The sequence below is a fragment of the Patagioenas fasciata genome, chromosome 1 (genome assembly GCF_037038585.1).
Source record: "Patagioenas fasciata isolate bPatFas1 chromosome 1, bPatFas1.hap1, whole genome shotgun sequence".
Taxonomy (NCBI): Eukaryota; Metazoa; Chordata; class Aves; order Columbiformes; family Columbidae; genus Patagioenas; species Patagioenas fasciata.
The window spans coordinates 83,151,160-83,166,971 of record NC_092520.1 but is presented as its reverse complement, the minus strand read 5'-3'; the positions used below and the strand labels follow the sequence as shown (position 1 = coordinate 83,166,971).

General features: G+C 35.9%; 1 long non-coding RNA gene across 1 annotated transcript in view; it reads left to right on the top strand.

The window, feature by feature from the left end:
- Window positions 1-15,812, top strand: part of LOC139827008 (uncharacterized) — a 59,017-nt gene that overhangs the window by 25,492 nt on the left and 17,713 nt on the right. The window contains exon 3 of the long non-coding RNA XR_011737184.1: window positions 7,224-7,298. This is a non-coding gene — a long non-coding RNA (uncharacterized lncRNA). The remainder of the gene's footprint in view (window positions 1-7,223; window positions 7,299-15,812) is intronic.

The window sequence follows — 15,812 nt, the reverse complement described above, 5'->3', positions numbered from 1 at the left end:
TGGTGACAAGCTGGTTAATAAGAGCAGGCAGTCAGAACTGGATATGCTTAGAGAGCAAATTGCAATTTTTACTCCCATGGGTTCAGTTTCAAATTCTCCTGTTTCTCTGCAAATGGGAAAATGAGAAAGCATCCAGTGGAAACTGCAGAGCATTTCCCCCTCCTGCCTTTTTTAACCACTTGATCAGTATCATATTGCAGGATCAATTTACACCTTCCTCAGTTTTGAATTAGATGAGCAATTATTTAGATTTTCTTAACAGATTTGGGCTTCTGGATTGCCTTCTTGCAGTGCTGACTTTTTGTATTAATATTTTTTCTTTTCTTTTTTTTTAAGTTTGTGAAGGTCGAAATCTATCCTTGTTACATTGTATCTACTACCAATAAAGTTCCCCTTGTCAAACTTCTAGTACACCTGCTCCCCTTTTTGGTGTCCCGATGCGTGGTTCATCATGAGTATCTTCTGTCATATTAAATATTATCTTATTTATGGAAATGTTATATTTACACTAAAAGCCAAACTCAGAAACCATGGCTTAATATCGAGCTCTACATGCTAATGAAAAGGGATATATGCTGTTCTATTATCAATGAAGACTGTTACAGAGTGAAAAAATGCCATAGTAAAATCTTGGTGCTGAACTTGCTACAAATTATTGTTGTAATAGTCTATAAGATGTGTGTCTTTCCTGATGAGTTACTATTTGGACTCGTCTTTACTTAGAAGCTGGTTTCATGTTTTCCTGGAAAGACTCAGTTTTCATCTATTAGCAGTATTTATCCAGCTGAATTACAATAACCTCCACAACATGAGTAGCACATTCCAAGCATAAAATGATACATCTTTTGCTCAGAGGTTTTCTGATCCATATTATTGAATCAATGGAGTTATGCCAGGTTATGCCATCTGAAGATTTGGCCCTCAGTAGTATACAATATTCTGTTTTCAAGGACCATTACTCAAATAGAATATCCTAATCATGCTAAAGACCATATGTGCTGTGCCAAACTTTGGTACAGGAATTTATTTCCTCTAATTGTTGTGGTAGAAAACAAAAGCACAGGTGGATGAGTAGCATAATCTATTATTTATATGGTATTTATTTTTCTCACTTCTATAAGGTATTCCTGAAGGTCCTCTGGAAGTAAGATGTGACTTTCAAAATGGAGAATGATTTTGCTTTCTGGAGTGCCCATGTTAGGTTGTTTAGGTGCTGTTTCAAGTTCACTGCTGGGTAAATTTTAATTGGTAAAAACTTGAACACTGACATGTAAGCAGCCAGGAACCTCTGGCTCCCTATGTTTCCCCATTGCCTGTGCTGTGATAGCTGCATAGGTCTGATTGTGTGGGAGATATTCTGTTAAGATTGCATAATTTCTGTTACTAATACTACCAGAAAACAGTTCTTAAGTGGGGGAATTGAGAATTACTTACAGTAAAGTTAGAAGAGAGGCTTTATGGACTACATTTAGCATTGCTAAATCAAAACAAAGCAGAAAGATTTCTTCAGTTTCTATTTATATTTCATTAATACACACAACAGCAATAAAAGTATGGTTTTGATGACTTAGCACTCACACAGATACCATTGAGCAAAGATTTTGGGGATAAAGAAGATTTTCTGGGGCTTTACAATGAATGAAACGTTACACTTGATAGTGACGTAGGTTAGCTGAAAATATAATGTGAATAAATTCTACTCCATTGTATCTATGGGTAAAAATAGATTGGAATATAAAGGATCATTACTTATATAGCAATTGCTATTACCAATATACATTCAGAAAGTTACAGACAACCTAAAACCCCAGTTTTAGGGATGACCTAAAAATCCTGCTGTTTCTGAAACAGGGGTTAGTGGTGGCAAACCTTTTAAGTCACACGGAGAGCTCAAGTGTCCAGTTGTACTCAAAGCCTTCCTTTTCCATCTACTCTGAAAATACTAATGGCTTGCTCAAGAAACTCCTTCTTGCAGGTGTTCAGCCTGTGCGCCCAAGTAATTTAATTGCCTCATGCCAGGCCACAACACTACAACTTTGAAAGTTAATTAAAGCTAATCTGCGGTCTTGCAATCCGATGTGCTTTGAGTGCTACCAAAATACTAGTGCCAGCGATTACAGAAAGGCAGCCAAATATGTTGAGCCCAAGAGAATAGACCTTTCAGACTCTGCATGTGAGGGAACATGTTTTTTCTGTTAAGCACTATATTGGGAGAGAGATGTTCTTTGAGATCATTAGAGTAATAGTAAATTGATCAGATGTCAGCAAATACTTTTGCTTTGTATATTTAGGATGAATTAATAGACAGTATCTAAGATTAATTTTATTTTAATGTAGCTTTCATTTAGTTCAATAAAGTGTGTACTGGATGTTTGCTAGCTGTATTACCTAAATGAGTGGTTTGGAACATACTCAATATTGTAAACTCATTTTAAATTCATCTGATACTCTGATAACTTAGAAAGCTTAGGATGGCTTAGGATGATAAGATATAAGAAAATAAAATGGGCATTTTTAGGGGAATTTTACCAAACTGGCAATATATTTGGATGTTGTCCATCTGTACCTCCTATCACACTTACTCTGTTGCTGAGCTGTCAGCTGGTTAAAGCACAAAACAAGGATAGAGTTTCCTGATACCAAAATGACAGTTTAAGTAGTTTCTTTCCCTGACCGTATCTTCTTTTACCAAGTCCCTGAAAATTGCTTGTGAGGGTGTGAAGTGCATCAAATCAGATCAGGAAACTGGTTTAGATTAAAAATGAAGCCTCTTCCTCCTCACCTTTATTTTTTTATCCTGTTTTATTCCCTGGTCTGGGCTGCTCTGCTGATGGCTGTGTTAGCACAGGGTGGTGCAGAGCAGGGGCAGGAAGGAGCCAGCAGTATTGAGAGACAGGAGGAGGGCGCTCTTAGTCAGAATTGCTGTTGAACACCTCTTCTTGTTGAACTGTGGGCTGTGTACCGACACACTGAATAGCTGAGGTCAGGATTGCCATCAGAAGAGGGAGGAAAGTTTCAGGAGACTTTAACAGGTCTGCAGGTGCAATTAGAAAGACCATTACGGAATAGTGACTGGTCATGGCAAATAACTTGGCAAAGTATCTGAAACCTATTATATGAAACTTATTTTAAACTAATCCTCCTAGGAAATTTAAAGATTCTTTCAAGTAGATGCAGGAAGTAACACTGAATTATTACTGAATTTTTCCAATCTTGTGTTTCCCAACTAATTAGGAGTTATAAAGTACTTTCTCTTGTTGTAAGAGCCCCTCAAGCATACACAAAGTAGATCTCCAGGGAGCTAAAGCTTCCGCTGTTGTTCAAGTGAATCTTTTCCTGCAGCAGGGTGCAACTTTCTTTGATTTGATAGAGTTGACCCCATTATTTACAATTTTGTGTAAGTACTTACAAGTTTTCACAGGACCTTGTATTATATTATAATTTATTTCTAATAAATATGTGGACTTCTCAACTTGTGAATCATTCATTAACCCATTATTGACTACTTCAGAAGTACTAAAAGCTATCTGATAGTTCAAGTAAGATATTTCAAGATCAAGGCAGAAAATGTACTATTCCTGGTTTTTTTTTTGGCATGCTACTTCTTGTAAGTTCTAAAAGGCTGTTGCTAATATGACTGCATGAGGATTTTTCTTACCCCAGTATTTCACTACTACTTCAATCTGTGGTCCAAATTACTTTTATGAAATCATCAATATGTAAATTGAGATACTCATGTCTGTATATGTATTTACATATATATACACTCATATGTATGTTATGCATATACATATATATATATATATTCTATTATACTTCTATTTGTAAGTGAAAAGAGGCTTCGGAATATATATTTCAGATTAATGCTTATCTGTATATGTCTGAAAAGGTTTGAGCCAAATTAATTGTAGCATATTTGTTAGCTTGTATCCATTGCACTTTGTTGCTAGTATTCAATTAAACGCTTAACTTGCCTACTCATTGATCCCATATATTTATACAGAGCTGTGCTCACTTTTAAATTCGATTTCCTCAGGGAGAATACAAATATTTTTAATTTTGTTTTGTGAGCCATATGTTCAAGAGTTGCTATTGCTTTGCTGTTTCAACTTAACTTTCTGCCTTTTCATGCCTTTACAGTGTTCCAGAAATTCACTAGTACAGTCTAAATAGAGCACTGTAAATATATCACTGAAAAAAGTTTCACGTGCAATGCAGTTTTATCCAGAACTCACATTTATTTAGATTTATCCTAATATCTGCTGTTGCTCAGTTCTTCTTTAAAAATGGATTCCTCTTTAGGTATGTTTTATGAGTCAACTTTTAAAAATGTATTACTGTTTGTTTCTTTTATCTTAGCCCCAACATTGTGGGTTTGCTATAAGACTACTTTATGGTGGTTGGTTTCTTTGTTTAAGTGTATCTGTTCTCCAAAACATAATAAAAGCATCTTCATTAAATGCTGGCTAGATTTCTTCTTTATGTAACATTCAGTTTGGCTCTGTCTTGTGGTCATGTACACAGCTTTCATGACCGATCCCGATTGCTCTGTTTGATCATGACAAGGAAGCAGAACCTCCAGGGATCATGGTAAGAGCAAGTGAAACCCCAAGAGCAAATGGACGGGAGAGGCCAGTAGTAGCTAAAACGATGCAGTCAGACTAGATGGCAGTTTAAGCCTGATAGCAGTAGGGGAAGGTTGCAATGTTTCCTTCAGGAAAATCACAGCGAAGAGGTGAAAGTGGCCTCATTTCATAAAAGAGAGGAAAAATAGAACTAAACCTGTGGGAGAAGAGACAGAATCTGTCCTTGTCTTGGCTTTACCTTGAATATATTTCTCCTGAGATCTGTGTGTGTTAACTCTCAGTAAATTTAGCTTGGGAAATAACCAAAATTGCATAATTGCAATTTCAAAATTTGCCATCTGCGGATTTTAATTGATGCTTAAGTATCAGAGTGAGATGTCCAGTGAATATTTTGAATAGTAAGAAATATAAATTCATTTTCCTCAGGAACTCACAAGATGTGCGTCCCAGCTGGCATTCATGCAGTAATTCAGCAAAACAATTAAGCACTTGTCATTCTTGAAGTACAGTTGCAATTCCAGAGATATGTATCCTTTGCAGGATCAAGTTACAATATGTTTGGATACCTGTTTGTAGACCAAACATTTCAGTGTTCTCTCTCATTTGCCATCTAAATTATGTTTATGCAACCGCAGAATTTCCTATATGAGATATTGATGATTTTAGTCTGAAACACTTGTGCAGATCACATTTCCTTTCTGTTGAAGTGTTTTCCTGGCCTATAAACTTGAGATACAGGATGGATGGTCTCCATTTCTTATTCCACTGGAACACGGTGCCCTTAAACCCAAAGACTTGGTTGCCATCATGTAGAAAATTTATCAGATGCTAGCTATGGCAACATATTTATAGTTCCAAACAATATTTTACTCTACCATGTCATTATTTTTGGCATCTTGTTCACTGTAATCTCCCTCTCTCTCCCACACCCCCACCCCCTGTTACTTGATATTTTAAATCTTGTAAATGTTTTACATCTGTTGTTACTCTCAGGGTTCATCTCAAACTTCCATGATATATTGCATGTCTTTAAATGTCGATACTGACTTGACATATTTTGGCAAACATTTGTTGTGGCATGAGGCAGAGGAAAGCAATATCAAAGTTCTCGGTATTACAGAGTCCCCGTGGAACAGCTGCATCAAATTTTTCACATTATTTGTGACTGAAGCAGAAGTAACTCTTTACTTGTTCTCATTTTTGTGGTTTGTCCCCTACTCAATGCCATACCACCTTCCCTCTAGACAAACCATTTCAGAATCATTAATCAGATAGAAGATCACATACCTTTTATAATTAATTGAGATAGTTAGATACCTTTTGGTGAAACAGTATTTCACTGAATGTGTGGTCTTGAAGTCAAAATGCTTCACAATTCTCCTAGTTAAATAATCATGGAAATACTGGGGTTTGGTTTTATTCCAAGTAAATTTTACCTTCAAAATTTTTTTTTTTTTTTTTGAGTAGAGTCTTGTGCTTGGAAAAGCAGTTGCATGAATCACAGCAAGTATTTTTTTTTCCTGAGTTTTCTTCATCAATACCTCTGTGCTCTTTGAATAGGACAATTATTCTTCATTTTCACAAATAGATGAAAGTCCGTGATTTTGATTGAAAAAAAAAAAAAAAAAGACACTTCTCTGGAAAATGCGTAGAGAGGTAAAAAAATATAAAAATGCAAGCATGTTTTTGACATATATATATTTTTTTTCCTTAGTAACAGCTTAAAATTACCTTGTCTTCTTCATAAGCAATTCAGTTATATACATTGAGCTGACTGAATATAATATGCCCTAAAAATCGTCACCTACTGCACGAAAAAATCACCACCTACATTTTAGCTGCTGCTATTCTGAACTGCTGGGATCATTTTGTTGAAATTGCCAAATTCTTTGTACTCTTTCTACTGTAGATTCTTTTCTTATTTGATTATGATTGTTTCTCTTCCTGAAAGGAGGTTGTAGCATGGAGGGTGTTGGTCTCTTTTCCCAAGTAACAAGTGATAGGACGAGAGGAAATGACCCCAAGTTACACCAGAGGAGGTTTAGAGTGAATATTAGGAAAAAAATTCTTCTCTGAAAGGGTTTTTAAGCATCGGAATGGGCTGCCCAGGGAAGTGGAGCTGTGGGGGTGGTGAAGTCACTATCCATGGACGTATTTAAAAGATGTGTAGGTGTGCCACCTAGGAACATGGTTTAGCGATAGACTTGGTAATGTTGGGTTTGTGGTTGAACTTGATGATCTTAAAGGTTTTTTCTAACTTAGATGATTCTATGTTTCTATAAGCAATTTTCATTGCAGTCTAGGAGAACAACAGATTTCATGGCTGCTCGTCAATAAGTGGTAAATTCCATGCCTGAATAATATTGAAGCAGCCAGGGAATATGCCGCTTTCCCTTGAAAAAATATTTCATTCCAGTGCAGTGTGCAAGCCCTATGATCAACAATCTTTTCTGTTCTACTTAATATTGGAAAAAAACATTACTAAACACTCCCCTCCACAAAGCAAACAAAAAAAAAAAAAAAACGAACTTATGACAATAACAACAAAAAAATCTAACAAAGCAAAACTTTTTTTTTTTTTTTTTGTTCTGCATTACTTATATATTGTGTGTGACCTTTGACTTTTGTCTCTTGGAGGCCAAACACAGATACAAGACATTGGGACATGGCATCTTCTGTCAGCCTGGAGAACGCAGGGACACAACTAAAAAAGTAAGTTATCACATCTCCATGGTAAAGAATTAATGCTAATGCAATTTATTTTTTCCTTTAAATTGATCCTGTTTCCTGGGATGCATGGTTTACTATTCTTTTTTTTTTTTTTTTTTTTTTTCGGTCAGGTCAAGGGATTGAGTTTTTTCTTCCTATAGTTATTTTAACTATCCTTCTACTTGTATGACTTGAAAGATAAGGAATCATTGTTAAATTCTACTCTTTAAGCTGAACCATTATTACTTTCCTAAGTCATGATTTATTATCAGTTTTTCCAAGCACTTATTAGCTCTGCACTAAGCACTTGGGAGGTTTAGTAAACACAGAACAATAATTATGTTAAATCTGGAATTACAGGTGGAACCACGAAAAGGAAATGCATACCCAGTTGTGTTCTAATTCTTGTTTAAAGAAAATGAGTTTATTAACATAATATTTTAGCATGAAAGTATGTTATTTGGTGAAATATTTTTGGGTAATGGTCAAGCCCACTTAAAACACACTGAAAACACAAGACTAGCAGTATCTTAAACAAATAGGGCTTTGGGATATAAGTCATCTGAAACTGTTGGAGAAGTCTGAAAGCTGAGTATGAATTTTTTTCTAAAACAAGGCAAAAGAGAGAGTGAGACTAACTGCAACACAGAATATTATTTGGTTTAGATCAAATAGTCAAATAATTACATAATGGAATTGAATAAAAGAAGATTCATTAAATTAATTAGACATATAATGGTGACATTAAAAAAAAAAATATTCAATATGGTCCAAATATGGATAACACAACGCAGAGACTGATCAATGTTGTCACTGCTCAAACAAAATAGTACTCAGTTCTGACCTAAGGCAGTGCAACACTCTTGTACCTTCTGCTTTTCTGTAGGTAAATAATGTGGGCTGATAGTCTCTTGTCCTCATTTTGACTATTTCTATGCATGCTTATTGATTTTTTTTCACTGTTTTGATGGCCTCACATTTACCTGATGTTTTCGCATTCATATAGACAAACTCTATGGCTGCAGGACTGCCTATGTGTGAGATAAAGTTTTGAGACCTGATTTTAGTTTTTAAAAGATGCAGAGGAGGTCACAGAGTCATTTTAAGGTAACAGGCCATGTAGACTCTTGACCCCTCATCAAATCAAAATCTTAATGATCCTCAACTCCCTTGCGAACTTAACTGTGTCTAAAAATGAAGCTAGAGTGCTAATACCAATAGAAAAAAAATGCAGGCTGTATAAACATAAAATGTCAATTTTAAGAATTAAGCTTTTAATATACATTTATATAGTATTTGTTTATTTTTAAAATGAGAATATATGCCTCTTTACCTTTTATTAATTTAAGTAGACTGGATTTTGTCTAAGTGAAGATTTTGCACCTGAGACACATCAACCTTGGCTGTACATACAGACTGGGGGACAAAATGCTGGAAAGCAGCTCCATGGAGAGGGATCTGGGGGTTCTGGTTGACAGCAAGTTGAACATGAGCCAACAGTGTCCCTGGCAGCCAAAAGGGCCACCCCTGTCCTGGGTGCATCCAGCACAGCATTGCTAGCTGGGCGAGGGAGGTGGTTGTCTCGCTCTTCTCTGCACTGCTGCAGCATCACTTGGACCACTGCGTGCTCTTCTGGGCAATACAGGATAGAAAAGATATTAAGCTACTGGAGAGCGTCCAGAAGAGGGCTACGAAGTTGGTGAAGGGTTTGGAGAGGAAGCCATATGAGGAATGGCTGAAGTCACTTGGTTTGTTCAGCCTGGACAAGAGGAGACTAAGAGGAGACCTCGTCACGGCTACAGCTGCCTCACAAGGGGAGAAGGAGGAGCTGGCAGTGATCTCTTTGACAACCAATGAGGGGACTTGAGGGAATGGCAAGAAGATGTGCCAGAGGAGGCTTAGGTTGGACATTAGGAAAAGGTTCTTCCCCCAGAGGCTGGTGGAGCACTGGAACAGGCTCCCCAAGGAGGTGTCACGGCCCCAAGCCTGACAGTATTCAAGAAGAGACAGGACAACACCCTCAGACACATGAGGTGAACTGTGGGGTTGTCATATGCAGGGACAGGAGTTGGACTCGGTCCTTGTGGGTCCCTTCCAACTCAGGACATTCTATGATTCTATGATTTTATTTGTTTTTTTTTGTTGTTGTTTAAGTAATGATTATTGATAACTACATTACAATGCTTTGATAATACTTTATAAAATAAAATTTTAAACATTAAACTTAGAAATTCCCTCTGTAAAAAATCGGAAAGAGAGCACTGAAGATTTCCATAATTTTATTCCTGAAAATAGGTATTCAAGAAGCTATAGTATATATAGTTTGTGTTCCAACAGTATTATTGTTTTAAAACCCTATATTTATTTTAATTTATGATTAAAATATTATATACTCTTTTAGACACGTCAGCTACTGTGTTCCTGAAGTATCAGAGGAGTGTTTAACTTGCTGGATATATAGGATGTATGATGTAATGACTTGAAATGTCTCTCTTGTGTGCAAAGGTAATGCGAGATAATTGCATTTATGCTCATGAACCTAATTTTCTTGAAAGAAAATTATTTATATTAATTCAATAAAGACTAATGGGCCTGTTAAAATTGGTTGCTTTCAAAACAACATATTTATTGCTATAAACATCCCTGCTTTCTCCAAAAGCAGAGAAAAGCTCAGGGTCTTAGTTTTCTCCTCCCAAAAAGTCCTGGCTGCAAAATTGTTCATATTACACACACAACTCCCTAGACACATTTTGTGGAACTGTATAAAATCATTCATATTGTTTCAATTTATGGTGTAACTGGGTGTTAAAGCCTTTGAGCTTTGGCTCAATGTAAGCACAGGTTATGAAAGGGAAGTATAAATGAAAAATACTTGACCATTACACAAAGGATACAGACAGTGTTGTTCTGTATCCAGTTGTTTACTCTGCAGTAGTATGGAAAGTCTATTATACCAGTTTTATAGTTACAGATGCTGTTTCAGGATCTTCATCATATGGTCTTGAACAAACATGGGCAAATGACCAGTTGCTTATTATACACTAGATTCTCAAGACAACAGCTCTTTTTCTTTATAGGAGAATGCATTTTCAAAGGAATAATGATTTTTCTATCATTCTTCTCTCCTCTCTCCTTAAGAAGCCAGATTTAGAATTATCTTTCCTCCTTAAAATTGTTTGTCTTTTAAGACATGAAGGTGTTCAGGTTCCTCCTTTTTTTTTTTTTTTTTTTTTTTAAAAAAAAAAAAAAACACCACAAACAAATCAACTACAACAAACAAAAAAAGCCAACAACAACAACAAAAAGCAAACACCCTACCAAACTTGTATTCATTGAAGTTATAAGTACATGATGTGCTGGCCTATGAACACAGAAAGACAGCAATTTTGTGGGTCAGCCCCCTGCAGGACATGTGAATTTTTGGCTTCTGCTGTCAGACAGCTGGAGGTATCTGTAAAAGGAGGTGATTTGTTTCAAATGTTACTAAAAAGTTGTTTATCAGGTAAAAGCCTTCCAAATAAGATGTTCTCTCCAATCGGTCCTTGGTTTGATTTGTTGTCACTGATCTGTCTCAGACAGATCTCAGTAAAAAATAAACTAAAATGGCTGCCAGAATTGAGTTGCAAGCTAATTAGCAATGCTATTTACAACTTTAAAACAAGGAATAAGAGACCTGGGTCTTTAAAGATTCTCTGTGCTTTGATGTGTACTCACGTGGATGGATTCCCCATGCACAATATAAAGACAAACCTAAATATTCAAGAGGAGCTTTTAACCTGCCCTCAGCTGCCTTCTGTGCAAAGAGACCTTTGACCGAAGTGTTGAAGCTCAGTCCCCTTGAAAATCTTTTAATATAACTATGGCCTTTGCCAGGTAAAAGTTTTTTAAACAGTATTGCTGTAAATTTGTTTCATGATGAGAGCAAACACTGATTTCTGAGCAACCTGTTTGTCGGGTAGTCATTCATCTGAGGCTTGCCATTTAGATATTTGTAACTTTTTCCTTTTTCCCATTCTCTTTCAAGTCCTTCTTGCTTTAAATTCAGAAGAGGTCGTGCCTAAATATTGCCAATGTGAAAAATCTTTTATTTTTCCTCAAAGTGAATTCACTTAAATTTCACTTTTTCTTGAGAACAATCTGCGTAAATTAAGGCAATGGAGAAAATGTTACACCTAGGTCCTAGTTTGTTTCCTTCAGGTTTTGTTATTTTTGTGTTTGTCATTAATCCTATATTTATCTATGAGTTAAAATTGTACCTTCCAAATGTGTTTCTAAAATAGATGTATGGGAACTTAATGATTTTTCTTATTTTTAGATACTAGTTTCACTATAATGTATTTTGAAAAAGCATTCTGACCCCCACATCAAATGCATAAGCAAAAAGAACTGTTCTAGGAACTTCATACAGATATTCATAAGACAACCTATAATTTACAACTTATGTTTGATCACAGCCTTTTTAATTAGAAACATATTGCATCTGTTTAACATTGCTACTGTTCTGTTGCAAAAGATTTTCTGTATCAATTAATCTAGTAATATCCCTAAGCAAGCTGAAATTGTTGAAGAAGATGAAAATTGGCTGATGAATGTATTGGTCACTTCAGAGGCATGTTCAAATCTATCTTCTTGCTGTCCTAATGAATATGGAAGCCTGCCCAGTGTGTGATTGGATTTTAATGACTACAAGGTCAGGGACTTTGCAAGGTGTGGATCTGCTTGCAAGGTTACTCATGGCAAACAGTGCATGGATCTGAAAATAAACAAGGAGCTGTCAGGGATATTAGCTTTTTGTAGAAAAACCCTTGGGATGAAAAGGTTAACAGGTGATTGCATTGTAACTTGTTTTGAAACTCAAAATGAGCTCTAAAGGTACATGCATTATCCTTCATTATACATTGCATAAGAAATAGTAGTAATTTAAAATGCAGGCAATGTTTGATTATAATAGTACCTTAGCTTATCAAAAGCTTGCATTTACCATTATGTAAACTGGTCTGCAAAATCAACATATGCTCCAAATGCAGACCTTTTGGAGAAACAACCCATGGATGTATAAGTATATTTGCTCCCATAGATAACCCAGACTAGTAATTGCCAATAGAAATTCAGGTCACATGTATGGCAGTTATTCCCTATATTAATTTGCTATTCTGTAGAGATTGTTCAAGCTGTAGAAAAAATAATAGGGAATGAGTTTGAAAGTATTAAGAAAGTTTATAAATGACTTGTCATAAGGTGCTTGACTTGTGATAGAACAGTGTGGAAATAACTCCCTCATGAGGAAAATAAAAAGAAAATCTGCGGTGGGGGAGACGTTCAGAGAGGTGATGACACTTTTTTTGCTAGGAGAAAAAGTTAATTTACTAAGAACAAAAGTCAAAGCTGTTGAAAAATTTTCCCTGACTGTTTGGGGCATTGTGTAGTTTCAGGTATGGCTGCCATGGTTGCAGTTTCTCTCAAGCTGTTTATACCAGTGGAAGGCTTAATCTGATGGGTATGGTCAAACAGCAGTTCTCACAATAAGGTAGAATGGAGTTAAATATCAGCTGTTCCCTGTCATTAGGAAGCCTATAGGCTTAGTGATTGAAGATCCAGGAATATTGTCCTGGTTTTGTTAAAAGAAAGACCAGTTCTCCTTTAGTGATTTTTCTTTCAGCTAAATTCTTCTAGGTGGCTGTACTTTTTGGAGTTTTAGCCTGCATATTTTTCCTAGGATGCTGTACTCGGTGCTGATAAGAAGACCAACGGAATGCTGAAGAAGATCATGTTTAGATTTATTACTATGGTGGCTAAGAAAGACTAATAAGTTTTCCCACGTTCCGTTGTGTGAGGGGCATGTTTGAGGAGGTGTGGATGGAACAGGTGAATAAAGCTGACCAACTGAAGTATTCCATCCCATAATCATCATATCCCCTATATAAGAGGGTGATCACGAGAGTCACTCTCTCTTCGACCATGGCCGGCATCTAGAGAGTACCCTGTCTGTCTGCCTGTGATCTACAGGCCTCAGGCCCTGCATCCCTGCAACCAGGTTCTGGTTTTCTGTGAAGCTCCACATCAAGCATTCGAGATTGGTTTTGTATATTTTGCATATATTCTCTATTTATTAGTAGCATTAGTAAAACCCTTTAAAACTCTCCAACTTGAAGTCTCTCTTCCTTTCTCCTTGTCTTTCCTATCATCTTTCTGATCTAAAGGAAAGAGGTGGCGGGAAGTGAGGAGTAACAGGGAGTGTCTGACACGATTTGTTGCAGCCTTGCCTTAAACCTTGACAAACATATACCACAACTACCCCACAGTTTTGGGGCAAAAATCAGCTTTACTGCAGTCCAAATGGATTCTGTCATTTCCTTTTTTTTTTTTTTTTTTTTTTCCCCCAGAAACTATGTGTAAGTATGCATGTGTATATATATATTTGGATACAGTTCTTCAAATGTCTTCTATTCCCCATCTGTGAATGTGATGCCTCTGCAGTAACTGTTAACAGTGCTAGCTTGTATGGATCAGTGATGATTCCATGATTAAACTGTATATCAGTTATACTAGTTCTTAATATTGTTCAGGACAAGCAGGACAAGATCTTTGAAAACAAGTATATACTTGAGCCAATGCTCCATCAGTAGTAAATAACCCAAATCTAGCTGTGTATGCAATTGCTACTTAAGTTCTGTGTTTAAATCAAGGACTTAGATGCTTTGTTTTAAATGAAAAATATGTCCTTCCCAGAATAATACTTAGTCTTTGCATGCTTCATGACATAACATTGACAATCCCAGTGTCATAGAAAAAATATATGAAAATAATTTTGCCAATGTGGAAGACTTATTAGGTTCTGAACTCACTGTAGATGTGTTGACTGTTGTCTCTTACGGTATTTCACTGCTTCATTGATGTCACTCTCCTGAATGCATCAGCTCATGTTTGTATTTCTGTCTGTTTCTGGCATATAAGAGAAAAAGAGAAAGGTGGTTTTCACTTGTATAAGCATAGGGTACCAAGAATCCCTTTTTCTTCCCTTTTTCTTCCTCTATCCTACCTGGCTACAGGTAGGCTGATCATGGTCAGAAAGCAAAAAGAATTTTGGTTTCTTTTTTTTTTTTTTTTTTTAAAGACACATTTAAAATGTTTATAGTTGTCTACTCACTTAAAATGTCTAGATTACAGGATTTTGAAGAATAAGCTTGAAAGTAATGGTCTGCACTTTCATAGTAAAAACTATAAAATTTTTAACAGGACGAGTGTTACCTTTAGAAGCTGATTTGTTCAATGCATAATTCTGATGATTACAGTAGCAGAATGGTTATTCCTGGACTAAATGTTGTTTTGTGTTTTCTTCTTTGTTTTCTGTTTTTGTTTTCGTTTTTATAATACGTAGGAATATGCTTTTGTAGGAATATGAACTGAACCTACATTTTTGTATCCACTTGCTGCAGAGCTGCTGCAGGCCTATCTATATGGTTCTGAAAAGCATCTATTAAGGAAAAAAGAATCCATATGCTAATGTCTGATTCTCAGTCCTTGTTCTATAATGTTGATTTTCAAACCATATGTCACCTGTTAATGCCATTGTATATATGAACTCATTAGAATCCGGTTATTTCGATTTTGCTGCTGTTTTAATTTTTGAGGTTTCAAACTATACGTAAGTTTCACAGTCTTTTCCACACTGGTAGATCCTGTGTTCAATGTCTGTATAGTCTCTTACACAAATACATTGACAGTAAATTCGGTGTCCAAGTCCCATTTTGTTTTCTACCTTTCTTGTATTCTTACTAAATTTTCTCATATTCTAAAAAGGTTTCATTGTAGTTTTAAATTTCACTTGTTTTGACAATGGATCAGTCTCATTTAGTCTCTATTGATTATCTATGTTCTTGGACTGAGAAAGAGTAAAATATCTGAAATTCCAGATGTTTAGTCAGGTTTGGTAAAGCAAAATCTTGAGACTTGAAAAAAATAAAACTGTTATCCTTTGGATAATTATTGTCTTAATTTGTCTGATATTGAATTATATACCTGTTCTTATTTAAATTCTATGTTTTAGGGACACGCATCCATGTTCAGTGAATGGTATAATTGTAATGCTGAGTTATATTTTGGAGTTATATACCACCAAATCTGCAGTATGTAAAATGTCAGTCCTAGGTACAAATGACTTTTCTCATTAAAAGTATCTGCTAATTTTCTGCAAATTGCACCTAATTACTCATTCAACAGTAATAATGCATATAGTTTTAGTTATGAGGAAGATCTCATCTTCAGTGGAGTTCTGCTCTCTGTACAAACTCCAGTCACACACTGCAGACTGGAGAGCTAGAAACAGTGCCAATGAATCAAAGAAACCACTGGCCTCTTTTATTCTATTTTTAGTATCCTCCCTATTGCTAGTAGAGCCTTTGCTGTGAAAACATACTGTTTGATTTTTCTGAAAATATGATGAGTAATTATTTTTTAAAGCATAACCAGTAAGGAGAATAATCTAAGGGCATCAGATCCAGAGTCTGTTACAGCAGA